This window comes from Gopherus flavomarginatus, chromosome 8 (assembly GCF_025201925.1).
Source record: "Gopherus flavomarginatus isolate rGopFla2 chromosome 8, rGopFla2.mat.asm, whole genome shotgun sequence".
NCBI classification, from domain to species: Eukaryota; Metazoa; Chordata; order Testudines; family Testudinidae; genus Gopherus; species Gopherus flavomarginatus.
Genome location: NC_066624.1, coordinates 41,499,512 through 41,525,230, shown reverse-complemented (window position 1 = coordinate 41,525,230; position 25,719 = coordinate 41,499,512). Strand labels below are relative to the sequence as shown.

Here is a 25,719-nt window from a genome sequence, read left to right as displayed (position 1 = left end):
CCTGAGTGTATGGTCTCTAACTCTGGCAGAGCAACTGATTTTTAACCATTCCAGGGTAGAGTGAGGCTGGGGCTACATAGACAGGTGAGATGTAGTGTCTCATTTAACCTGGAGACGGACCCATGCTACATCAGCAGAATGCAGATGTTGGGGATGTGCGTGTGTGGATTTAGCTGTTTATAAAGCTAGAATCCAGCTGTGAAACTTGGCAGAGGTCTGGCTTCCACCCCTTCTGCCCTGTGCTAGGCCTGATCCCTGATGAGAGACAGCTGGAGCCCTGGTAGCTCATGTAAGCTGCTCTCCCACCATTTCACTTTATTTATGTATACGTTGTTTGGGGGGGCACCCTAAGCCTGGGGATCAGTACGGTTATCCCCCCCCCTTTGCCTGTGTCCATAACACCCCCAAACTCCTGCCCCCCAAACCCTTTGCCCCATGCTTGAGGAGATGATGGGATGGGGGATCAAACAGCTGACCTCTTTGCTATGCACCAGGCAGGCTGCATAAGGTGCATGAGCACGGCGCCTCGCCTGCCAGCACCAAAGATGGCGGCATAGCGGCTTCACGGGGCGCACTGCTGCTGCGCCGGCGCCCTTCCCTTCCCACTCGGGAGCTGGCGGTAGCGCGCAGGCTTCCCAAGAAGGGAAGGTGGGTGGTAGCGCCCGGCATGGGGGCGGCTGCGACGGTCACTTGAGCCTCTTTCCACCCCCGCCGCGAATGGAGTCTCCCTCCCGCAGGTGTAGCGCGGTAGAGAGCCGGGCGGCCCGCTGAGACGCGCCCACCCGGGAGCGGGGCCGCTGGTCCCCCGAGAGGTGAGCGCCCCGCTGCTCCCGGCCTGATCCCCAACCGGCCGCTGGCCCCGGCGGGGTGCTGGGCATTGCGGGGAGGGGCCCGGGGCAGGAGTGGGGGGGGGGGAGCCGGAGGGGGCCCGGGGCAGGAGTGAGTGAGGGGGGGAAGCCGGGGGGCCCCCGGGGCAGGAGTGTGTGTGTGTGGGGGGGGGGGGGAAGCTGGAGGGCCCCTGGGGCAGGAGTGTGTGTGTGTGGGGAAGCTGGGGGGCCCCCGGGGCAGGAGTGTGTGTGTGTGGGGAAGCTGGGGGGCCCCCGGGGCAGGAGTGTGTGTGTGTGTGTGTGTGTGTGGGGGGGGGGGGAAGCTGGGGGGCCCCCCCCGGGGCAGGAGTGTGTGTGTGTGTGTGTGGGGGGAAGCTGGAGGGCCCCTGGGGCAGGAGTGTGTGTGTGGGGGGAAGCTGGGGGGCCCCCGGGGCAGGAGTGTGTGTGTGTGGGGAAGCTGGGGGGCCCCCGGGGCAGGAGTGTGTGTGTGGGGGGAAGCTGGGGGGCCCCCGGGGCAGGAGTGTGTGTGTGTGTGTGTGGGGGGAAGCTGGAGGGCCCCCGGGGCAGGAGTGTGTGTGTGTGTGGGGGGGGGGAAGCTGGGGGGCCCCCGGGGCAGGAGTGTGTGTGTGTGTGTGGGGGGGGGGAAGCTGGGGGGCCCCCGGGGCAGGAGTGTGTGTGTGTGTGGGGGGGGGAAGCTGGGGGGCCCCCGGGGCAGGAGTGTGTGTGTGTGTGTGGGGGGGAAGCTGGGGGGCCCCCGGGGCAGGAGTGTGTGTGTGTGTGGGAGGGGAAGCTGGAGGGGCTCCGGGGTGTTTGAGACCTCTCTTCCTCAGTCCAGTGTCTCTCCTCCAGTGACTGTGTGGGCATGCTTGGTGTCAGCGCTGCACATTCCCTTCTCCCTAGCAGAGGGCAGCAGGGTCGAGGTGTGTGCGGGTCAGGTTAGGAGGCAGTAAACTCTTCTAGTTGCGTGTTATCTTGAAGCCTCCCAAATCCCCTTGCAGATGCTGTCTCAGCAGTGAGACCCTGTCCCTGGTAAACAACCAATTCGATCACCTGGCATCACATCCTTTCAGATGTGTCACAGAGCTGGACTGGGAACTTTGGTGCTGCTTTGCACAGGGGGTTGGCTTAGGCTGCTGCAGGTGGGGTGCTTGAGGCAAAACCAGCAGTTCCTGTATAGTGGACCATGGACACTGGTGCTCTGCAGAGCCTTTTGTGGTGGCCTGTGGAAAATTGCCTTGTCTCATGGTGCTGGCTATTCATTAAAAGGTGTTAACTAAACAGCTATGGATGCATCACCCTCCTAATGTTCTTTTCCAATGTAAGCAGCCATTGTAGTTGCCACAGTGTTGTTATGGGATCACATATGGGCAAGTAGATTGTTTTGCAGACCACGTATCTGCTTATTCACGATCATATTGGCAACCCCCTTAAAGTTTCTATCACTGAAAAGCTTGGGGGCCCACCTGTCTTATACATACATTGAAGTCCTCTTAAAAATATAAGACGTGCAGCAGCTTTCTGGTTTGTCTGGACATAAGAAACATTTTGCATTTACAGTTCAGATGCCATATTGTGTGTCAGACAAGGTGTGGCTCTTGTGTTAATTCTTATAGGAACTGGGTAACTGCTTCTAGGATGGAAAGTTTTAGCTGTAAATGGGAATATGGGGTCTTGTGATAGGTTCCCAAGTTCCTTGGTCAGGTGTTGAGCAAAGCAGCAAAAAGGTCATTTAAGAAACCTTTTTTCATTTGTCTCAAAGTATAATATAGTATCCTTCATTTAACACATGCCTAGACCTATATCTTAGGGTTATGTACTGCCTGCTCCCATCCCTGTAATAACTGTGTGCTTGCCAAATGAAACTGATCAGCAGTAGTGAACATCCTTGTGGAATTCATGGAGACTCTGTCTCACAGTCTTCTCAGGACACAGAAAGCTCAGCTTCTGGTGGGCTGTATTTTTAAAAAAAAAAAAAGTTAGGACAGGGAGTCAGGTGGAGAGCTTTACCAACTAGGAAACACTGCAAAACCTTCCTAAAGGTAGTCACTCATTTAATCTCCCCTGGAAGCTCATTTCACATCTGAATTCCTTCAGCTGAGTGCTTTGTCCCTAACTGCCTCAAGATGCCTTCAAGGCTTTGTGATCTTCAACTGTGTGGCTCATATACGGAAATGTGGTCTCTAACAGGGTCCCAATACATTAATTTCTTTGAAGATTACCACTGAGGCTGTAGAGGCAGGGTGAGAGCCCCATGGAGGCACTGAGGCACAGGCTTGATGTGTTTACAGCCTAAATCAGGGGTGGGCAAACTATGGCCCGCAGGCTGAATCCGACCCACCTGGTGTCTTAATCCAGCCGTTGAGCTCCCACTGGGGAGCAGAGTTTGGGGCTTGCCCTGCTCCAGCATTCTAGCCGGGGAGCAGGGTCGGGGGATGCTCCACATCACCCCTGGAAGCAGCGGCATGACCCCCTCCAGCTCCTACATGTAGGGGCAACCAGGGGGCTCTGCACACTGTCCCTGCCCCACGCGCTGCCCCCGCAGCTCCCTTTGGCCAGGAACCGTGGCCAATGGGAGCTGCAGGGGCGGCGCCTGTGGACAGGGCAGCGTGCAGCAGAGCAGCCTGGCCATGCATCGGTGTAGGATCTGAGTGAGGAACATACCGCTGCTTCCGGGAGCTGCTTGAGGTAAGCGCTGCCTGGAGCCTGCACCCTCGTGTCCAACCCCCCTGCCCCCTGAACCCCTCGGTCCCAACCCAGAGCATCCTCCTGCACCCTAAGCCCCTCATCTTCAGCCCCACCCCAGAGCCCACACCCCCAGCCGCAGTCCTCACCACCTCCTCAATCTCTACCCCTGTGCCCCAGCCTGAATTCCCCTCCCGCATCCTGAACTCCTTATTTCTGGCCCCACCCCGGAGCCGTACCCCTAGCCAGAGCCCTCACCCGCTCCTGGACCTCAACCCCAATTTTGTGAGTCTTCATGGCTCGCCATACAATTTCTATACCCAGATGTGGCCCTCGGGCCAAAAAGTTTGCCCACTCCTGGCCTAAATCCTAGGGGAGGCTGACAGCTGCAATTTGTACCATTATGAGCTTTCATGCTGTTTTCGTGTTCAGGTTCAGATGTGATGAATTGCAATAATTCAGTTTAGAGAGGACAAATACATACATAGCTGTGACCAGTTCCTCATCTGGAAGGACAGGGCAGAATTTGCCAGCAAAATAAAAGACTTTTTAGTCACTTATGCTGCCTGATTGTCCAACTTGTGTAAAAGTAGAACTCTAAACCACCAATGTGCTTCAGCAAGTCTTTGGTAATCAATAGCTGCAGCTCTGAAAACTCAGGGGTTCAACAGCAGTAGTGATGCTTGCATTTGGAAGTGCTGTGAACTGGTATTTGCAAGTTGTACTATGGATGTTACATCAAAGCATCGTAGTTTGCTAATCCAAGTGCAAGCATCGCTACTACTTCCAAGTGCATGCATCACCAAGGGACCGCTCTTATAGCCTCTGGCAAATATTTCATGGAATTTAAGGCAAGTTGTACTTTAAGCACTGTGGTATTGGATCCTGAGTGAGTTTGAAGTACAGTGTGTTGAGATTCAATTAGGATTTATTGAGAGCTAAATGTGTAGCCACATTTTTTGTTCTTGCTTTGACAAGGTAGATTTGCTTGTATGGTAAGCAGAGGTTACTAGTTTACACTGAATGTAAATTAGTTTATAAATATAAGATGCAGTGGTGTGGAACAATAGCTTGTTAAACAATGTAATGAATTTGTAACTTAGACACATGTTACATTTATCTATGCGTCTTTAACTTCAGGAAAATAGAACAACCAGTCAATGTCATTAGGTAACAGAGGGACAGTGGTAGAGAACACTACCATATTCCTGGTGCTTTGAACAATGATAGCAATACAGCAAGAGATCCTTAGTCTTGCAAACATGACCTGGGTTTTGTATGAAACATTGGAAACAGCAAAAGGAATGAGGAGTACTTGTGGCACCTTGAAGACTAACAAATTTATTTGGGCATAAGCTTTCAAGGGCTAAAACCCATTTCATCGGATGAATGCAATGGAAAATACAGTAGGAAGATATATATATATATATACACACACACATACAGAGAACATAAAAAAATGGGTATCGCCATACCAGCTATAATGAGACTAATCAATTAAGGTGGACTATTATCAGCAGGAGGGAAAAAAACTTTTGTAGTGATCATCAGGATGGCCCATTTCCAACAGTTGACAAGAAGGTGTGAGTTTGATTAGTCTTCTTATAGCTGGCAACACCCATTTTTTTTCATGTTCTCTGTGTATATATATCTTCATACTGTATTTTCCACTGCATGCATCCGATGAAGTGGGTTTTAGCCCACAAAAGCTTATGCCAGACTAACATGGCTACCACTCTGAAATTGGAAACAGCCTTTCAATTGATGTTTCTTTTTAAAGCAGCCCTGATTTCCTTATTTTTCTGCACCCTGAAGAGTGTAAGTCTTCTGTAGAGGTGGCATTAGCAGAGGAAACTGAAATGACTTAAGTAAGGGATATCATAAAGACTTTCAGGTTTGTGTATGACTGTCTGCAGAATGTACTCTTATTGCTATGAAAATGCAGTTTGAGCTGTTAAACCCTTCATGGGTTTACAAATGAGTTTAAGGTCATGCTTTTCCTTTGCTGTTAAATATTTCCCCATTTGCCTCTTCTGGGCTGTGGGATGACAGATTGTAGCAAGAAAGGATTTAAAACTTCCTTCTTTTAGCTTCTTGGCTAAGCATTGGCATCACAATAAGTGGTGTGAAAATTCAATACTTCCCTTCCTTCACCCCCAAACAAGTACTTAAAGTTATTGTAGAACTGTAGGTAGTGAAGCTGTTTCTAAGCCAGGCTTTATTCAGGGAACGAGGGCAATTAAAGACTTCATCCTACATAACAGGGTGAAGAGGTAAGTTTAAACTAAACAGTAATATGTTGACTCATCAGTTAAAGGTTTGACAGAGCTTCCCTTTAAAGATTTTTTTAAACACATACACACTTCTTTGGGACAGGTCACTTTCTATATGCAAGTTCTCACATTCAGTCTTTTCCCAGAGGAAATTTTGTTAAAAGTTGGTCAATCAGATAAGGAGTCTGTTATGGGGCTTTGAATAAGTACGTGCTGTATCCTGAAAGTTAAAAAACCTTTTGTCCTCTGATAATTCAGACTGCTTGATGTCAACACTTGCTTTATGCACTTTACCACAATGGGAACTAACAAACAGGATATTTTTTGCCCTGTTGGAGTACAAACAGTTTTAATTTATTACAAGTTGACTTTTCTATAGTCTCCACATTTTAAATTTCAATTGGAAGCCTGGCAAATATCTCTGCTCCACTTAGGGCTTCTCTATGTAGTGGGGGAGTGCATGCTATGGGGTATGATTTCTAAAACACACTAACCTTTTTACATGGACCAATGAATAGACCTTTCTGGTGTGCTTTACAGGTTCCCTAGTGCACTTCCACATAGTGCTTTTTGAAACAGTGCTATGTGAAAGTGTGCTCTGGAACCTTTAATGCACACCAGAAAGGTCTACGTGGACCAATTAATAGATAACACATCAGTATGCTTTAGAAATCACACCCTTGTAGTGCATACCCCCCACAGAGAAATTACCCCATTATGTAGCTGGACACTTAATCTGCACTTTAAGTATCAGTACCTCTATGTGATAAAATAGTTTTCAAAATATAAACTGATCATTAGGTTTGGACTATAACCCTGACAATGATTTTTCCCCCCCCAATTCCCAGCGAATATACACTGATTATTCTTGCTTATTTTCCTTAAAATAAAATCGATCACCTCCAGAACTGTGGTTTCAGTGTAAGAATCTTCACTGCCCTACATGGGGGAAAATGATGGCCAAAGAGCTTCAGGGAAAAACATAGAATCATAGAATTCCTTGAGTACCAGGACAAGCACATGTGTTTTGAGCTACCCCCACACTGTGTTGTCATCTCTCGTGACCCACATTGTGCATCATGTCTGACATGGAGGGGCCATATGTGGGGGTGACCTTACCAACAATGTAGCAAATTGTGATGTAGAGACTTGGCCTAAGGCTGGTTCCTGAATGTTATCAAGTCATTCACAGAGGCTATCAACCAGCCTTTAAAAGGTAATGATTTTCACTTATTGATGTGGGTTGTATTTCATGTAGTGACCTAAAGGTGAAAGACTTTGTCTCATAACTAGGGCTTCTGTTTTTCAGGGTATATTTAATTTTGTGGGGCAAGGGTGGTTATCTTTACCAATTTTTGAGTTCTAGGTAGATGTCCAAAACTTGGGGTTTTTTTGTTTTTGTTTTTTGGAGCTTTCTCTTTGTATATACAGTAATGAGTAATTGCTTTAATTTGCCTGAGTGCTCTCTAATGTAGTTCTGTTTCACCAGCAGGGTCTGTGTGGAACAGTTAATGTGCAAAATGTTGGTGCACTTCAGAAGTCACGCCCCATAGTGTGCATTACTGTCGGTGTAGACAAGCCCTTAGATACAAGTAACCGTTTCTGATGTTTTTCCTGGCGTTTACTGGATAAATGTCAATTTCATTTTTTGTATTGTGGGTCTTTTATTGGCGTTGTCGGTTAAAACCGAAAAGCAAATGCCTTACCCGAAACCCATCCCGGAAGCCTTTCAGTTCCCCTTGTTCTCTTTTAAGCACTTTTATTTTTATGCTACAGCGATAGCATAAGAGTGATGAAGAGGAATCTGAAGCAAATAAAGTGTGGTACATGCCTTTTTTAACACATTAACCTTTCTTCAGTGTAAATGTTCCAGGTGAACACTGGCTGTCAGACTAGAAAACTTGGAGTAACAATTAGATCAAACAGCTCCCTGTAATGTGGACTTTCAGAGTAAACAGTTACGTCTGATCCTGCATTACAAATCAGTGTCAGAGTGCATCTCAGCAGCAGAGAAGAACATTCTGTTCTCAGTTTCTCTGATCCTGATGGATGTGCAATAATGGTAGTGCTGGTGGTCTTGTAAGATCAGCTGTCTGAAGAGAAAATCCCTCTGAAAAGGGAGCATGTAGGTAGTAGCTAGGTTGAAAGATGTTGGTTTACTTAGCAGTATTTGGGGGATATGGGTGAGTAAGGTTCACCTATCCAGCTTTGGATATTGTGGCTGTCTCCTTAAAGGCTATAAAACGTCTTACATGGCAGACTGACTAATCTCAAAGCACATAATTCAAATCTCTGTGCAAGCACTCAGGGACAAAATTCAAATGTCCTGAGACCAAGTACCAAAAAATCAGGGATAATCTCTTATGCGTGAGGAGTGGGGACACTCTGAAAGCCCTTAAGTGTGCATATTTGAGGAGGTTGTTTTAAAAGGAAGTGAAACTGATACTGTAGAATCTGACATTTTATGCCGTTGAAGTTCCTATCTTTAAAACCTTCCTTAACATGATGCTGACCCAAGAATTTTTGTTGCAAGATCAGGGACTTTCCTGACCTCTTTTTAGCGAACAGTAAATTACAATTGTAATTTAATGTGTGAAGTAGAAAATCAGATTTCTTGGATTTTATCAGTACTGTTGCTATATCAAATGAATGAAGCATTTCACCTAATATTCTAATGCAAAATATGATAACCAGGCTGTACTCCAAAGTTGTAATGTAGGTAGCACTTACAATACAGTTTATTGTCTACTCTTTTGTATAGCTCCCAATGTCCAAGGAAAAGCAGGGAATAGATATCAGCAAGGAATCCTAATGTACTCATGTGGTGATGCACTATATTGGACCCAGAAAACTATTTTTTATGAGTGCTACAAAGAAATTGGCCTATCTGTGAATACCAGGTGACGTTTCAAATTACACAATTTTCCACTGAGTTTTCTCTTTATAGTTGACTTGTGTTTCTGTATGCAACTTATTGTCTGTAACATCATCATATATCTTCACCTACATATGGAAGAAATATAAACAGAGGTTTCAGTGTTTTCCTTAGTCTGCACACAGTGCTGGTGCTGCTACTGCTGCTTATAGCTTTGCCAAGTAGAGTGAAATTAACAAAACTCTGATCTATTTTACTGTTACTTCTCAGAACCTTTTTGGCAGCAGTGGAACATCCTGCTGATTCTGGTTCTCCTTGAGAAACCTCTGAGCAACAGCATCAGAAGGAGTGGAAGGAGGACCCAAAAACAGACTGGGATTGGGTAGTGTAGCAGAGACCTCTTTTCCTCGCACTTTCATCCCTGCAGCAGCCATTCTTTGCAGATGAGATGGCTTTATCTGTAACTGGCCCAGGCCTGGAACTTTCACCTGAAAGTTATTAGAATCACCACAAATCTCACCACCTTTTGAAATATAAACTGTTTCTTTGACCGTATCTTCACAAAATAGCAAAATAGACCGACCTGGGAGTAGAGGATGAAGAGTAGACTGATCCTTTTCTTTACTGATGGAATATGTAAATGCATTTAGGTGAGAGTGGTAGACATTCATGGTGAGGACCTTCCCTTCAAAGCAGGTAGGGGCTCTTGATGGGGTGAAAGAGGCAGAAAGCTCTTTCTCATTTTCAGCACTGAAAGAGGGGTGAAGCTTCAAGTTGATAAAATGTCTACTAGCTAGATTCTGTTACTGGTGGAGCTCCCAAGCAGGTCTAGGGTTATCTCTCCAGTAGAATTCCTAGCAGCTGATGGCAAGGAGCCTGTACCTCGTTGTAGCATGCCCTCTGCCTAGTCTTCTGTATCTGCATTTGGGCTAATAAGTCCTTTCTCTAGGAAGCACCTGGCAAATTTTTCAAGCCCTGGTTATAACGTCCTGCACTATTGCCTGGTAGGTTGGGCATAAGATTACTATGCTTCCTGTGGCCTCTTAACTTAGGGAAGTGAGCACTAAAAGTAAATTTACATATCTTCTGTTTGTAAATAAGTGTAATGAATACTCTTACTGCTTGAGCAATAGTTGAGTTACAAAAATAATCACCATATCGTAGCCACCACATCACACTTGTGATGAATCGCTTATCCACCATGACGCTAAGTTCACTTCAGAATCTCAGCTTTCCAAAATACTCTTCACTAAGCGTGAACTACGTTCTTGGCTTCTAGCTGTACAATGTACATCTGGATGTGTTTAAAACATGGTGTTAAGAAGAGTCCAGTTTTCCAAGCAATTTTGATTGCTCTGTAGAACTGTATTACTTAGAAACTTCACCAGCAATGATTGGGTAGTCCCCGCCCCCAGATAATTGATAGAGCTGGAATAGCATTGAACCAAGAACAGTTCTATGGGCAGTTTTAATGAAAAAAAGCTTATTGGATGATGTAATTGTAAATGAGGATTTTTCCCCCCTATGCCAGTGAGTGATGTGCTTATTTCCTATAACAAAAAGTAGTGGAATAAAAAGTTTGTAAACCACCATTGTCTCTCCATTACCAAACTTAATTTCTATTGTCTCATATTGGAAGTACTATGTGTAGCAAGTTATTGGGAGATTGTACTTCACGAACATGCTGGGTCTTTCCTTTTCCCTTACATAACAACATTGGTTATTTCTTCCATTACAATAAAAGTTATTTTGCTAACTCAACTGCATTTCAAAACCAGAGTCATTTAAATTTTTGGCTCAAATTATGAGGCAGCATTTTTGATCGAAATAAATAGCTTGAGTAATTCCCTACTCTCACTCTCCCTGATCCAGTTTTATTGATTTGTGCAAAAAGTAAGGTTGTGTATAGTTAAGGGTCAAGGCTGCAGCCCTGGTATTTCAGAAAGTGGCACTGCTTTCTGGCAGAATAGCTATAATGCTGATGTCTCTGGCTTTGAAATTCGGTAGCATTTTCAGCAGTGAGGCACTCTTACAATTGTTGCAATGCAACCTGCAATTAGGAAATTAGGAAATCTCTCTTACTAGATAAACAATTTCTGTTCATGTACAACTTGTTTAAATACAATTAATGGAATGCATTTATTTGCAAGATTTAAAGATGGGGAGGAGGGTCTCAAACATGGGTTGATTAGATTGCGTAACTGAAAAGGTGTTTTTTTAAACATTTGGTAGCTAACCTTTTATTTACTGGGCTAACAAGTGAGGTTAAAAACTCCAGCAGCTTCATTTCAGATCCTGTTGTCTAATGGCAGCCTTGACATGTGGTTAGCGGAATGTCAACAACATGTTTGCAGAATGGTTGTCCTACTGTTAATATAACTTATCTTTCACATCTGAGGAACTTGCTGGACTGTCGTCATGCAGAGTGGCTTGAGCAAAGTTAGTGGGGATTATTGTGATAGTGTATAAATCCTCTCTGGGACAGGGTTGGAACCAACCTCTTTGTAACTGCTAATCCTTTTCAAAGGCATTAACTATCTGGGGAAACTCCTCCTCCATCTCAGCAAATTGATGTACCTTCCCCATCCCTTGTACCCCTCAAGTCTCTTGTCATCGCTTCCACATCACCCCAACATCCCCTTCTCCCCATTTCTCTGTTCCCACCCTAGATTTCTCTGCTTTCTATTAGTGAAGGTCTTTCTCTTCACAACACTACTCTTGTGCGGCCGGAGAGAAGCTGCCTTTCTCTTATTCTGACTCCCCTGCTATCTGAGTCTAGGGGCATGCATAGCAAGACGCAGTTCCTCCTTAAAAAAGTTTATAATATACGATCCATGTGTGACAGGTTTGGGCCCTTTTGGGTGTCACCTGATGTGCTTGGATGCCACTGACTCAACCTATTCTGCCAGTTTGGGTCCCCTTTACCTGGCCTTGCTGGTTAGGCTCACAAGCCTCTTCCAGCCAAACACAAGGGTAGGGCCACACCCAACTGCACAGAGAGACAGAGATCCGCTCTGGAAAGATTCAACCTTAGGGGCTTTCCTCAACACTCTTGTGCCCACTCCCCTTAAGAGGTACAAACGCAAAGGATTTATGAAATTCGCTGTCTCCTTCAATGTGGAGGGAGATGTGCACAACTTCTTGCCTCTCCCGCCCCCCCCGTCAGAAATTATATAAACTGGGTTATATTATAAACAAGAAATAAGTTGATTAACAGCAAAAGGTGAATTTTAAGTAAATATAAGAGATGACATGACATAAAGCAGATTACTGACCAAGTAAAGCAAAATACACAAGCTAAGCTGAATATATTTAAGAAACAGGTTACAAAATGTAAATTCTCACCCTAAATGTTATTTTTAGGTAGGATGCAAAGTTACTGTGGTTCCAAGTTCCGGTTATATTCCTTTTCAGACTGGATCCGTCTCAGTCTGGACCCCTTCCCCTCCTCCCTCTCCCCCACCTTCCCTTTGGGTGGCTCTAGCAGTCTTTCTTCTTGGGTAGACAGGCCATGGAAAGGAGTCCCATTTGCTTTCCTCCCCACCCTTAAATAGGATTTACATAAAGTGGGAATCCTTTGTTTCCCAAACTTTACCCCCCTTCCCTTCCCATGGAATGTTACAAGTCCCAGGTAATATTTAGTATCAGGTGACAAGACCACCTGACACTGTAGTCACCTGACATTGTAGTATTACAGTATCCATGAGACAGGGTTTGGCTACACTTGCTTCTGTACAGCGCTGGGAGTTAAAGCTGTCTTCATACAGCTGTGTAGGGAAAGTGCTGCAGTGTGGCCACACTGACAGCTACCAGCACTGCAGTGTGGCCACATTTGCAGCGGTGTTGGGAGTGGTGCATTATGGCAGCTATCCCACAGAGCACCTCTTCCCATTCTGGCATTGTGGGAAGGGGGTGGAGGGGGCTTGTCATTCTGGTTTCTGTTCAAATGCCCCATGATGCATCGCTTCACATCCCAGCAATCCCTGTGTTTCCATCCACATTTGGCACCATCTTTCCATGGTTTCTGTGCAGCGCAATTCTGTGTTCCATTTCGGTCTGCGGGAAATGGAGCCTGAACTGCTGAGGAGTATGCTGACGAGTCTCGCCAGCACATCACATTTGGCAGTTGAGCTATTCCTTAAGATCCAAAGTGACAGTGAGGAGTCAGACAATGATAGTGAGTTGCGTAATGCGTACGACACGAAATTGCTTGTGGCATTCAGACATGCTCAGCACCATGGAATGCTGCTTTTGGGCTCGGGAAACGCTCTGAGTGGTGGGATCACATCGTCATGGAAGTCTGGGATGACGATCAGTGGCTGCAGAACTTTTGGATGAGAAAAACCACTTTTATGGGACTGTGTGAGGAGCTTGCCCTCACCTTGCGGTGCAAGGACATGAGATTGAGAGCTGCCCTGCTGGTGAAGAAGCGGGTGGCTACTGCAGTCTGGAAGCTGGCAACTCCAGACAGCTACCGATCAGTTGCGAACCAGTTTGGAGTGGGAAAGTCGACCGTTGGAATCGTGTTGATGCAAGTTTGCAGGGCCATTAATCGCATCCTGCTAAGAAGAACCGTGACTCTGGGGAACATGCAGAACATTGTGGATGGCTTTGCACAAATGGGTTACCCTAACTGTGGAGGGGCAATAGAGGGGACGCATATTCCTATTCTGGCACCACCTCATCTAACATCTGAGTACGTTAATCGGAAGGGGTATTTCTCTATGGTTCTCGAGGTGCTTGTGGATCACAGTGGGCATTTCATTGACATTAACGCAGGCTGGCCCGGAAAGGTGCATGATGCACGCATCTTTTGGAACACTGGCCTGTTCAGGAAGCTGCGGGCCGGGGCTTTTTTCCCAGACCGGAAGATCACAGTAGGGGATGTCAAAATGCTCATTATGATCCTTGGAGACCCCCCTTACCCGTTAATGCCGTGGCTCATGAAACCATACACAGGGAGCCTTGACAGGAGCAAGGAACACTTCAACTACAGGCGACTGAATGACTGTGGAGTGTGCTTTTGGCCGTTTAAAGGGGCACTGGCGATTTCTGTATGGGAAGCTGGACTTGGAGGAAAGCAGCATCCCCGCGGTTATATCCGTGTGCTGTACCCTCCATAATATTTGTGAAGGGAAGGGTGAAAGATTCAGTCAAGCATGGACCTCCGAGGTTCAACGCCTGGAGGCTGAATTTGCATAGCCAGAGAGCAGGGCTACTAGAGAGGCTCAGCACAGGGCTGCAAGGATTAGGGATTCCTTGAGGGAGGAATTTGAGGCTGAAAACCAACAGTAATATTTGGTGCCTTGCACGGGAGTGAAGTGCAGTGGTTACAATGTTAGTAGGAATCTGTGTTTGCTAAGCTGATTTGCAGTGCCTGTTTCTTTCCTGGGCTAAGGTATCTTTAACTTTCTGCAATAATAAAGACTGTTTTCAAAGCCGAAAATTCATTGATTGAAAAGAGAGTTACTTTATTGAAAGACACACAACTTTTTTGGAATCTGAAAGGGCAAGGGGGTGGAGTGGGGAACTGTACAGTCACAGGTTTGAATATGTCCTGTCTGGAGTGCTATGCAATGACTGCTGCACTTCAGGATGCCTATACTGTATGGTGATGGGGGTTGAGTGCAGAGGGTAAGGGTGGTAGTTCTCAGGGCTAGTTGGTGAACGTACAAGTGTTGGAGGCAGCTGGTGGCGGTAAGAACCCGGATGTTGAGGAAGGGGGATTGGAGCTGACATGGGGGCACAAGAGAGAGAGCTTTGGGACAAGGAGTGCGGGGAGGGTGGGGGCGGTAGTGCTCCGCCTGCATGGCTACGAGTGCCTGAATAGAGTCTGCTTGGTGCTCCAGGATGCTTTCCAGCCTCTCCGTGCTTTGCTTCCTGTGCGCTGTTTTCTCCTTGTGGATCCTGCTTTCCCTCTCCCTCCACTTCTGCACTTTTTGATTCTCTGTGAGAGATTGGTGCATCACTTAGTGCAGCATGTCGTCTTTGCTTTTTTGCGGTCTCTTCCGGAAGTTTTGTAGTCTCTCAGCCGGTGATAACACGGACAGCCAAGAACTCAAGGTTGCATCTGTAAAGGCAAAATGCAACACTTAACAAGGGCAGCATTGTTTATACCAGACAGAGTAATTCCGCCACACTTGAGGGCACGTTAACAGTCTTCACAATAGCATAATTTTCCCGTTCCAAAGAGCGCATATAACCCACGGAAGCCCTGAAATGGTGAGTAAGGGGGACTGATTGTTTCAAGGCTATACTGTCCTCTGGGTTTCAGTGCGTTGGGGAGAGCAAACAGCTGCAGGGGGCACCTACACTGAACACTATCCCAACATTTTTCACAGGAGTTTATCCTACAAGATATCTCGCTGTTGCGGGTCACCTGGGAAGCATGGGAGGGTCTTCTGCTGCAGTGCGGCTTCTGCCCTGGCCCCTGTGCAGCTTGCCTGTGTGCAGCAATGGCCCCCCACCCCTCGTAGCACAGTGGCACGGACGCGTTAGCCTGACTGGGACAAGAACCACAGTGTCTCTCCCAGTAAACCTGTGCAAGCGCATTGCCCACGCTCTGGCTGAAACTTTTGAAGAGATTAGAGGCCGATTACCGTGACGTGATAGACCAGATCAACGGGCTATTCCACATCTAGGCATGCATGCATGCACCCCTAACCCTCTCTCCTCTCCCGAAAAATTTCCATCCTGAAAATAAAAGCCGCTTACAGGGAACCCACTTCTTTGTTTGTCCTCCACTAAGTACTGGCTGCTGCGACTGGCTACCTTCCTCCTGGCTTGAGAAGAGCTCCTGTCTGCATGCCTCCAGGGACTCCGGGGTGTCTCCCCCCATCCCAATACCCTCACTCTTGCTTTCCTCCTCCTCCCCCCCACTCTGAAGTATCCATGGTGGTCCTTGGAGTGGTGGTGGGGTCACCCCCAAGTATCGCATTCAGCTGTTTGTAGAAATGGCAGGTTGTGGGGGCAGCACTGGAGCAGCAGTTTCCCTCGCGGGCTTTGCAGTAGGCACTCCGCATCTCCTTCACTTTAACCCTGCACTGCAGCGCGTCCCGATCATGGCCCCTTTCCATCATGGCCCTTGATACCTGCCCAAAGGTATCATAATTCCTACGGCTGGAGCGCAGCTGGGACTGCACAGCTTCCTCCCCCCAAACACTGATGAGGTCCAGCAGCTCGCCATTGCTCCATGCTGTGGCTCGTTTGCCGCGTGGAGGCATGGTCACCTGGAAAGATTCACTGCTTGCTCAGCCAGGTGTGGAGTGCAAACAGGAAGGGGATTTTTAAAATTCCCGGGGAATTTAAAGGGTCGGTCTGATGGTTCGTCACCTGAGGCCAGGGCAGTAGAGTTCGAACTGATGAGCAGAGTGGCTAAAACAGGCATTCTGGAATACTTCTGAATACTTCTGGAGGCCAATAACAGCGCTTTTGATGGCCACACTGGTGGGGCAGCGCTGCATCAGCAGTGCTATAGTCTTTATTCCTCTTGTCGAGGTGGAGTACAACCAGCGCTGCAACCAGGGAGATGCAGCGCTGTATGTGCCTTGCCAGTGTGGATGGTGAGTGAGTTGCAGCGCTGTAAAGCCACCACCAGCGCTGCAACTCTCAAGTGTAGCCAAGCCCACACTGGCAGTATGGAGGTCTGCAGGAAGGCCAAGCCTTTTCATAGTCCATTGTCCTCACTGATAGGTCATCAGCCCTGTCTAGCTTTTTCATTCTTGTACCTGAAGTGTTAGCAGTGGGGTGTCACCCGAAGTAGCATAGTTGAAATACAGATACATAGTTAATATTCCTAACTTCAGATACAGAAATGATACAGGCATACAAATTGGATAATAACATTCAGTAAATTGTAACCTTTTCAATTATATTTTACAAGACCTATCTTGCATAAAGAACATCTGTTATGTTCATATCATAAGCATATTTTAATAAAGAATATGGAGTGAAACATCACAATGTGCCATATTAAGGCTGTAAGACAGGGATACAATTAATATATATACATTATATATATACGTACACACATCCCATATACCCAGTTGCCCCACTACCTAGCCATTACTATCTGGGCAACTTCTTGTAGGTGTCTTGGAAGAAGTGAGTCTTCAAGGAAATGGGTAAAGTAAATTCTAACTTTTCATTTAAAAATCCATCTTTGCAAGAGGCTGTGTTCTCTCATTATGCTGTTCTTTGTATGTATTCAGTCCGGAATGCAAGGAAAAGTTTTTTAGCAGCTGATGTTACCATAAGGTTGGTTTTAAAACTAATCCAGCTGGTTTCCTTCTCCCTCAAAACCACCAATAAACCAGGTGCCAGACTACAGTAGAAGGCAAACTTTTTAGCTCCAGCTTGGAGTCTTGCGTATTCCCATACATCATATGCCAAATCACCCACTCTCCTTAATACCTCTTTGTAATCTCCTATTTTGCATTCAGCAGTGTCTGAGATGTGGATCAATGTATGGAAGGCCTGGCAGAGACAGCAAGAATTTATATTTGCAAGATCAGAGTGGCAGTACCTTAGATTAAGTAGTAACAGGCCATTGGTAGAGTAGAAGGTGTCACATTTGGAGACACTTATCAACTGTTGGTAGTTAGATTTCATTGTCTAATGGCAAGTCTTGGAATGGGATACACAACGTGTATAATTATTTTGCACCATGCTCTTAGTTATTCACCTTTGAAATATTGATTGGCAGGCCTTTCATAGCGCAGAGTGGATTCATAGCCAGGGTGGGAGCAGCATGCGGAGCCCCATAAACCCCCCTCGCCCCAGGAGCTGGACCTGCTGCTGGCCGCTTCTGAGGCGCAGTGTTGTCGGAACACGTACGAACTAGCCTGTCTTAGCCCTGCAGCACCACCGACGGCACTTTTAACGACCCAGTCAGTGGTGCTGACCAGAGCCGCTGCAACCCAGTGTCTTCCATTCCGCAACCCAGTACTTCATGGAGTTTTTCGGGTTTCTCAAACATAGTTTGGAAAGTGATCAAAGACAAAACAGATGAGGCAGTTTCTAAAAAGACCCCTGTGAGCAGGGGAGGCTCTAGATTTTTTGCCACCTCAAGCTTGGCAAGCAGGCTGCCTTCGGCGGCATGCCTGTGGGAGGTCTGCCGGTCCTGCGGCTTCAGCATACCCGCCGCCGAGTTGCTGCGGAATCCATGGGACCGGCGGACCTCCTGCAGGCATGCCGCTGAAGGCAGCCCGACTGCTGCCCTTGCAGGGACCAGCAGAGCGCCTCTCTCGGCTTGCCGCCCCAGGTACTTGCTTGGAGTGCTGGTGCCTGGAGCTGCCACTGCCTGTGAGTATACTACTTGATACAAACTAATCCCAATAAGGTAAATTTGGGCATTTGGCATGTAAGGTTAATACAGGGACTTGGAAATCTCATCATCTGTTTTACTGGAATATATTATGGGCCCATTATTGTCACACAGTGTGGAAGTTTGTACAGTTCTTAAACAGTTCTGTAGGCAAACCTCTTACAAGTGTCAGAACTAAAACAAATTAGTATCTTAAGCATTAATACTTCTCAGTGCTTGCTGTAGTGAGGTGAGCAGTACCTAGCCACCATCAGTCATCGCAAGTAACGTCAGTTTTTTCTTTGAAATATATCTGGTTTGATTTTGAACACCTGGTTGTTTGTGACATTGGGGTGCGTGCATAGCTTCTTGCCCCCAAGCCTTAAATCTTCAAGGATCCATATCAGTGGTGGACAACCTGTGGCCCGTGGGCTGCATGCAGCCCATCGGGGTAATCTGATTGCAGGATGCGAGACATTTTGCTTATGTTGACTGTCCGCAGACACGGCCCCCCACAGCTCCCAGTGGCCATGGTTCACCATTCCTGGCCAATGGGAGCTGCGGGAAGCGGCGGTCAGCATGTCCCTGTGGTCAATGTCAGCACAATGTTTCATGGCCTGCAATCAGATTATCTGTTGGGCCGCATGTGGGCCACAAGTTGCCCACCATTGCTCCATATAGCATCCTCTGGTCTTCTGACCAAGGACTGGATGCCTCTGTAATTGGCTTTAGGGAGGGAGGTGTGCTGAAGAGCAAGATGAAGGAATGCCTTCCTTTCTTCCCCAAGGATTGTACATCATTTCTGCTTTTAATACTTTGTATCCTTGTTCTATAGAGCTTGCTTTGTCTGTGCCAGAAGTCCAGTTTTAAAAGTCAATTGACTGGATTTAATTCACTTGCGTAACAGTGCCTCAGTATTTCCATTGCAGTCAAAAGAAGAGCGCCACCGATTGCACCAGGTACTACAGCAATGGGAGCCATTTGGGGTACATCCACACTGCAGTGGGGCGCGAGCCTCCCAGCCTGGGTAGCAGACTCATGCTAGCTTAGCTTGAGCTAGTGGGCTAAAAATTGTCATGTGGATGTCGCCGTTCGGGCAGCAGCTGGGGCTCTGAAGTCTACCTGACTCGGAGTCTCCATCAGAGCTGCAACATCCACACTGCTATTTTTAGCTTGCTAGCTGGAGCCCTCCTTGTGCAGGTCTATGTATGTGGACTGAGAGACTCGCTCCCTGCTGCAGTGTAGACATACCGTACATACCTGTATCTACATCTGGCTGGTTGGAAATAGGCAACTTCCTGTATCGCTATATTTGAAGGGTTTTATTCAATCTTTGTTCCTTGTATCAAGTTCTGACTACAGCCGTGTTCTCAGTCCAGTTTTCCCTTTATTGGTTTCTCAAGTTTTAGTAGCAAGCTCTTTAAGAGAAATAAGCATTGTAAATGAACCACATACCATGCTCAGAACTTACCCATTTTTCACACCATAGGACCAAGTCTTTTCTGGATTAATGCAGCGCTTTGGACAGTTTCAGGCAGCCTAGAACTGCATCCAGAAATACCTGTTTACAGTAGATTTCAGATGAAGTGAGAATATTGGTGGAATCAGTAGATCAATACCCTTTTCTGTGACAGAAAAGGGTGAGTGTGGTGTTGGTGAAGGGAAAATCCTTTGCTATTTTTTTATTTAATTTATTTTTATTTTTTAACAGCATTATGGTCTGTATGGTGCTTTATATTAAAAAAAAAAAAAAAGACTGCTCTCTCCCCCCCCCACAAAAAAAAAAAGCCTACATTTAAACTGGATATAATTCAGTAAGGAATAACAGATAAGGATTACCATAGTGCAGCAGTGAAACATTATGAAATATGATTTATACTGAATATGCATCTTATTGATCCCCTTTTAAGATTTGGAATTACTTTGAATACAATGGAACCACATTTATCCAGTCTAATTGGGACTGAGGTCAAATCAAATGATTAAAAATCTGGATAGTCTGGAGAATGGCCACAACAGTCTAGATTGGTTAGGCTTTCTCTGCTGTGACAAGCTTTAAGCCTGTCTACAAGTACTAGTTGAGAAATCTCATAGGATTTTCTTGTTACCGCTCCTAGACTGTACCAAAGATTTTTTTTGCCAAAAATCATGCATGTTGCACATATTTACCACCAATATCAAATTCTTTGTCTTCACCCGCAGTGTGTGTAGTAAGAGACACACAGTTACCAGCAAATCCATAAGAGGGGCACTTCCAAGCATGATTAGACCCACTAAATAGACATCCTCTGCATCGATTGCAGCAGCATCAATCTCCCAGTAGTGAAGACAAACCCTTAGGGTACGTCTACACTACAGGATAAATTCGAATTAGCTTAAACCGATTTTATAAAACAGATACTATAAAGTCGATTGTGCACGTCCACACTAGGCACACTAATTCGGTGGTGTGCTTCCGTGGTCCAAGGCTAGCGTCGATTTCTGGAGCGGTGCACTGTGGGTAGCTACTGTAAAATAATGAGGCCAATAATGTCAATTTGCGTCCACACTAACCCTAAATCGATATAGTAATATCGATTTTAGCGTTACTCCTCTCGTTTTGTAGGAGTACAGAAATTGATTTAAAGAGCCCTTTAAATCGATTTCAAGTGCATGGTAGTGTGGACGGGTACAGCGTTAAATCGATTTAACTGCCTAGTGTGGACCAGGCCTTAGTCTCTTACTGCACTATACCCCTGAACCTTCCTCACTGCTCCCTTCCCGTAACATGCCCTTCCAGTTGTGGTCTGCTGAGCCACTGTCGTCTTCTCATTCAAATTCCTCTTCAAACTCTCGTTTTGTCCTGTAAGTAAGGGGGGCACGGACGAAACAGACATGCTTTCTGGGGGCACCCAGGGTTATGAGGCACCATGCTACTCCCTGCCCTTAGCATGAGGCATCCTTGTTTGTGCTTGCTGGGGTCACCTCCCCAACTCCAGTGGCTATGGGCAATGCAAGCCTGCCCCTCCAGACCTCACAGGCCCTACTGTCATTCTGCGGGTGAACGATAGGCACACTCCAACCCTCAAGCCCTCCTTGCATCTGCCTGGAGTGCCCAACCCCTGTGCCTCTTTACAGCTACAATATACGTAGAGTTTCCGCTTCCAAAGAAGCGGAATACCCCGGTTAACCATTTGCATCTCAGATCACCGCTCTGCCGAACTCATAGTGGTTAGACTGGTTTATAGTGAAATCAGAGAGAAGTTTATGGAACAAATCAGAGCGATTCAAGTAGCAGCATGTATTGGAAACAAATGATTTACATATAAAATAAAATCATAATGTGCATTCTAGAGCCTACGCTAATAAACAAGATACCCTCCTGACTAGTACTCTCAAAATCGCTGCAGCACTTTACAGCCAGGCAGGTTGTGACCCTTCTTTCTGAGACAAGCATGCTGTTACTTTGCCTCCTAGGTGAAGGATTCAGTCTCATTGCGCTCCAAGGTCTGTCAGACCATTTTGCAATTTCTCAATACACACCTGGCTCAGTATCAAAAAGACATACAGTGTGAGGTGTACAATACACCATACCCAAATGGACAGACAAGGAGATAGCTCTCCATTATCTTCTGCTTGAAAGGAACATATCTGAGATATGTCACCTCCTGGTGACCTGTCCTAACTCCAAGATCTTAAGAGCATAATTTTCAGTATAGACACAGAACTCCTTAAATATTATCCATATAGACATTTCACAATGATTATGGTTACCAGTGGGCTACTGGCTGTTAGCAGAGACCTCATCTGCCATCCTTTGAACTATTATGCAGCTCTCCAACCCAGGGGATTCCTGTACAACCCTATGCATCCCCTGTGCCCTTCAGTTGGTATCAAGGCGTTCCTGGGTCACAGTCTAGACATGTGAAGCCAAGTGAATGACTCAAAAGGGATGCAGTGGGCACAGCATGACAGACTGCAGTACGGGTTTCTATAGACACATGGAGGTGCATAATTGGATGTGTGTGAAGAAGAGAGCTTGGAAGACAGATAAAACAGGCACATCAAAGTAACCTGAAAAGTATAATTGGTACAAGTGAATGAAGAGAGAATATCATCTATGTACTAGAATATAGAAAGTCGATCTCAGACACATGGCCTGGGATAACAGATGGTGGAGAATGTGTGCTTTTAGAGTATAAGATCTTGCTTAAATGGAAAAGATGTGGACTCGTCAGTTTGCAGAGTTTAAAACTCTGTTACCCATACAGCACATTTTGTTTCAATCAGTTGTCTTGCTATTTTTAACGTCATTTGCCTGCAAAGTGTTCTTTCCCATAAAATATGTTCTGGTGAGGCCTGGGGACCTCTGGTTGCATGGGCAACCCCTAATATCTGTGGGCAAGAACAGTGTTTGTGATGTGCCCTGGAAGTGTGCAGTGACATGTAACTAATCTATTCGTGAGGAGGCAGTGCAGATCTGAATGTTTTAATTTGCAGGATAAGAGTATCTTCTACCGTGAAATCCGCTGGTTTGCTGAAGGTGTGACTGATCTGATGCATTTCTGGGTATCTTTAGCAAATCAAGTAATCCCAAAGGGATTTCAGAGTGAGGAAAATATTTTAATTAGGGCTGTCACTTAATTGCAGTTAACTCACGTGATTAACTAAAAAAAAATGAATCACAATTAAAAAAAGTATCACTATTCATCGCACTGTTAAACAATTGAATACTAATTGACATTTGTAAAATATTTTTGGATGTTTTTCTACATTTTTCAAATATATCTATTTCAGTTACATCCTAGAATACGAAGTGTACAGTGCTCACTTTATATTTTTAGTACAAATATTTGCGCCGTAAAAATAAGAGTATTTTTCAATTCACCTCATACAAGTACTGTTGTGCAATCTCTTTATCATGAAAGTGCAATTTACAAATGTAGATTTTTTTGTTACGTAATTGCACTCAAAACAAAACAATGTAAAACTTTAGAGCCTACAAGTCCACTCAATCCTACTTCTTGTTCAGTCAGTTGCTAAGAGAAACAAGTTTGTTTACATTGATGGGAGGTAATGCTGCATGCTTCTTATTTACAATGTCACCTGAAAGTGAGAACAGGTGTTCGCATGACACTGTTGTAGCTGTTGTCGCAAGATATTTACGTGCCAGATGCATTAAAGATTCATATTCTTCATGCTTCAGTCCTCGTTCCAGAGGACATGCGTCCATGCTGATGACGTTCATTAAAAAAATAATGAATTAATTAAATTTGTGACCGAACTCCTTGGGGAGAATTGTATGTCTCCTACTCTGTTACACCCTCATTCTGCCATATATTTCATGTTATAGCAGTCTTGGAGGATGATCCAGCATATGTTGTTTGTTTTAAGAACACTTTCACTGCAGATTTCACAAAATGCAAAGAAGGTACCAATGTGAGATTTCTAAAGATAGCTACAGCACTCGACCCAAGATTTAAAAATCTGAAGCACCTTCCAAAATCTGAGAGGGACAAGGTGTAGAGCATGCTTTCAGAAGTCTTGAAACAGCAACACTCCGATACGGAAACTGCAGAATACTAGCCACCAAATAAGAGAGTCAACCTTCTGCAGGTAGCATCTGATTCAGATGATGAAAATGAACATGTCTTGGTCTGCACTGCTTTGGATGGTTATCAAGCAGAACCATCATCAGCATGGACGCATATCCTCTGGAATGGTGGTTGAAGCATCAAGGGACATCATGTAAATATCTTGTGGTTCCAGCTACAATAGTGCCGTGCAAATGCCTGTGCTCACTTTCAGGTGACATTGTGAACAAGAAGCTGGCAACATTATCTTCTGCAACTATAAACAAACCTGTTTGCCTGAGCCATTAGCTAAACAAGAAGTAGGACTGATTTGATTTGTAGGCTCTAAAGTTTGACATTGTAGAAAATGTAGAAAACATCCAAAAATATTTAAATTGTATTCTATTATTGTTTAAGAACACGATTAATCAAGATTAACTTTTTTAATCGCTTGACAGCCCTAATTTTAATCTTTTTTGCAAAGAACACTCCCAAAGCCTGGTTAGTTAGAAGCATTCAGCAAAAGTCTGTACTTAATTCTCATTTCCGCTTGGCAGTTCTTCCTAAAATAGTTAGCCATCCCATCCCTATGAGAGAAATTCTATTAATACTCACTGGTTCTTGCCAACCATCTGGAAATCTCCCCCTACAACCATATTTCTGGTTGGGGAGGAAAACATGGGAATTTGGCACCCAGTTCCCATTGATAATTCTATGGGAATTGGATGCCTAATTTCCCTTTTTGCCTTTGAAAATATCCCTCTTAAATTCTCTCCTAGCCCACGTTGCATCAACAAGTGCTTGCTGACTGCCAGCCAAAGGGCATGTTTACAGTCTTCTAAGGGTTAAAAGCCTGCAGTATATGTTGTCTGTGATCATTATGAATTTCAAAATATGCTGGTCATGTGAAGAATCCAGAGAGGATGATCTTAATGGTTATTTTACTGAAGCAGATACATGCATAAAATGATTTGCCTCCAAGCTGATATTTTGTACAACATTGAGACCAGGTGGTATTTTATGTTACTGACCTAAACTTCTAAGATGTTCATGGAAGTCTTGGCAACTCTCAACTCCAGCATGCCAAGTGTACCTGCCCCTTTCCACTGCCAATAGAATAATTTAATGCAACAAACTTTAAATGTAACATTTAAGATTTCTAATTATGCAATCTTAAGCCAGGGAATGCAAAAGTTAAGGTTCCTACAGCAGTTAACTCTGCCTCGTTGCACTTCCGGTATATTTTGTGGTATACTTCTTTACTAACAGGAATACAGTCAGAATCACATCTAAACAGAGAAATATACATGTGCAACACATCTGAATTATCATGGCTGTAGCAGGTTTGGATTTCTTGACTTTAAAGCTTTGACTGTGGAAAAATAATTATTAATTTCCTTGATTTTGAAGAGGGAAAAAAAATCATCTCTTAGGCTTGCAATTCATCCTTCATCTTTGGGGCACAGACCCTATCATATAACTGTTTACAGTGTATGGTATAATGGAGCTCCATCCCAATCCTGATTGGAGTTCATGGAAGATGCTGTAAAACAAATATTTAAGTAGTAATCTTCAACCTTTGCTGTTCCTAGTGCTTGGCTGGAAATGGTTCTCTGCGTGACTGAATTTGCAAAGCAGCAGCATGTCATTTTACATTGCAGTGATGTATTTTGGAAATGGGAAACCCTCGATAACTAGAATTCCAAGGCTCTTTAAATTTAACAAGTTTTTTTAAAGTTTGTTTATTTAAACATACATAGTGATCCTTGACACTTGAAACTCGAAGCTTAGATTTCAACAGAGCTAATAAAAATATTTAAAGGGTATTTTCAGATCGCAGTAATTCTGAAAAAAATAACTTGTATGGAAAGCGTACTTGGCCAGTATTATTATTTTTTATTCCTTTTTGCCTTGAAGACTGTTCAGTTTTAGGAGCTTCCTCTCCTGCATCCCAAGATTCTTTCTGCTTGTAGCAAAGCTATCACCACCTTGTTTATAATCTCAGTATGCTGCATCAGATAGTATTGTGATGAACCCCTGCTGGGATGTCAGTTGAATGTATCAAGTGAAACTGGGTTGTAGGGTAGGGAGTAAACTTTGATTTAAAAACACACATTGCTATGATGATTAGTGAACCTGGTAATGGATTTATGGTCAAACTGAATGAATATCTTTGAGCAATTAAATGAAACAGGAACATTTTTAT

The 25,719-nt window shown here is 45.0% G+C and overlaps 1 protein-coding gene and 1 long non-coding RNA gene across 4 annotated transcripts in view; one reads left to right on the top strand and one right to left on the bottom strand.

Annotated features, from left to right (window-relative positions):
• Positions 1 to 603: 603 nt before the first annotated feature.
• LOC127056468 (H(+)/Cl(-) exchange transporter 5) overlaps positions 604 to 25,719 on the top strand; it is an 87,852-nt gene continuing 62,736 nt past the window's right edge. The window contains exons 1-2 of one of the 2 annotated variants that reach the window (XM_050964321.1): positions 604 to 812; positions 8,544 to 8,682. The gene's annotated coding sequence lies outside the window, so the exon portion shown is untranslated. The remainder of the gene's footprint in view (positions 813 to 8,543; positions 8,683 to 25,719) is intronic. The other variant, XM_050964322.1, reaches the window with a different exon arrangement.
• LOC127056500 (uncharacterized) overlaps positions 13,686 to 25,719 on the bottom strand; it is a 29,514-nt gene continuing 17,480 nt past the window's right edge. Inside the window, exons 2-3 of one of the 2 annotated variants that reach the window (XR_007775828.1) lie at positions 19,433 to 19,586; positions 13,686 to 14,727 (exon numbers count right to left, since the gene is read on the bottom strand). This is a non-coding gene — a long non-coding RNA (uncharacterized LOC127056500). The remainder of the gene's footprint in view (positions 14,728 to 19,432; positions 19,587 to 25,719) is intronic. The other variant, XR_007775829.1, reaches the window with a different exon arrangement.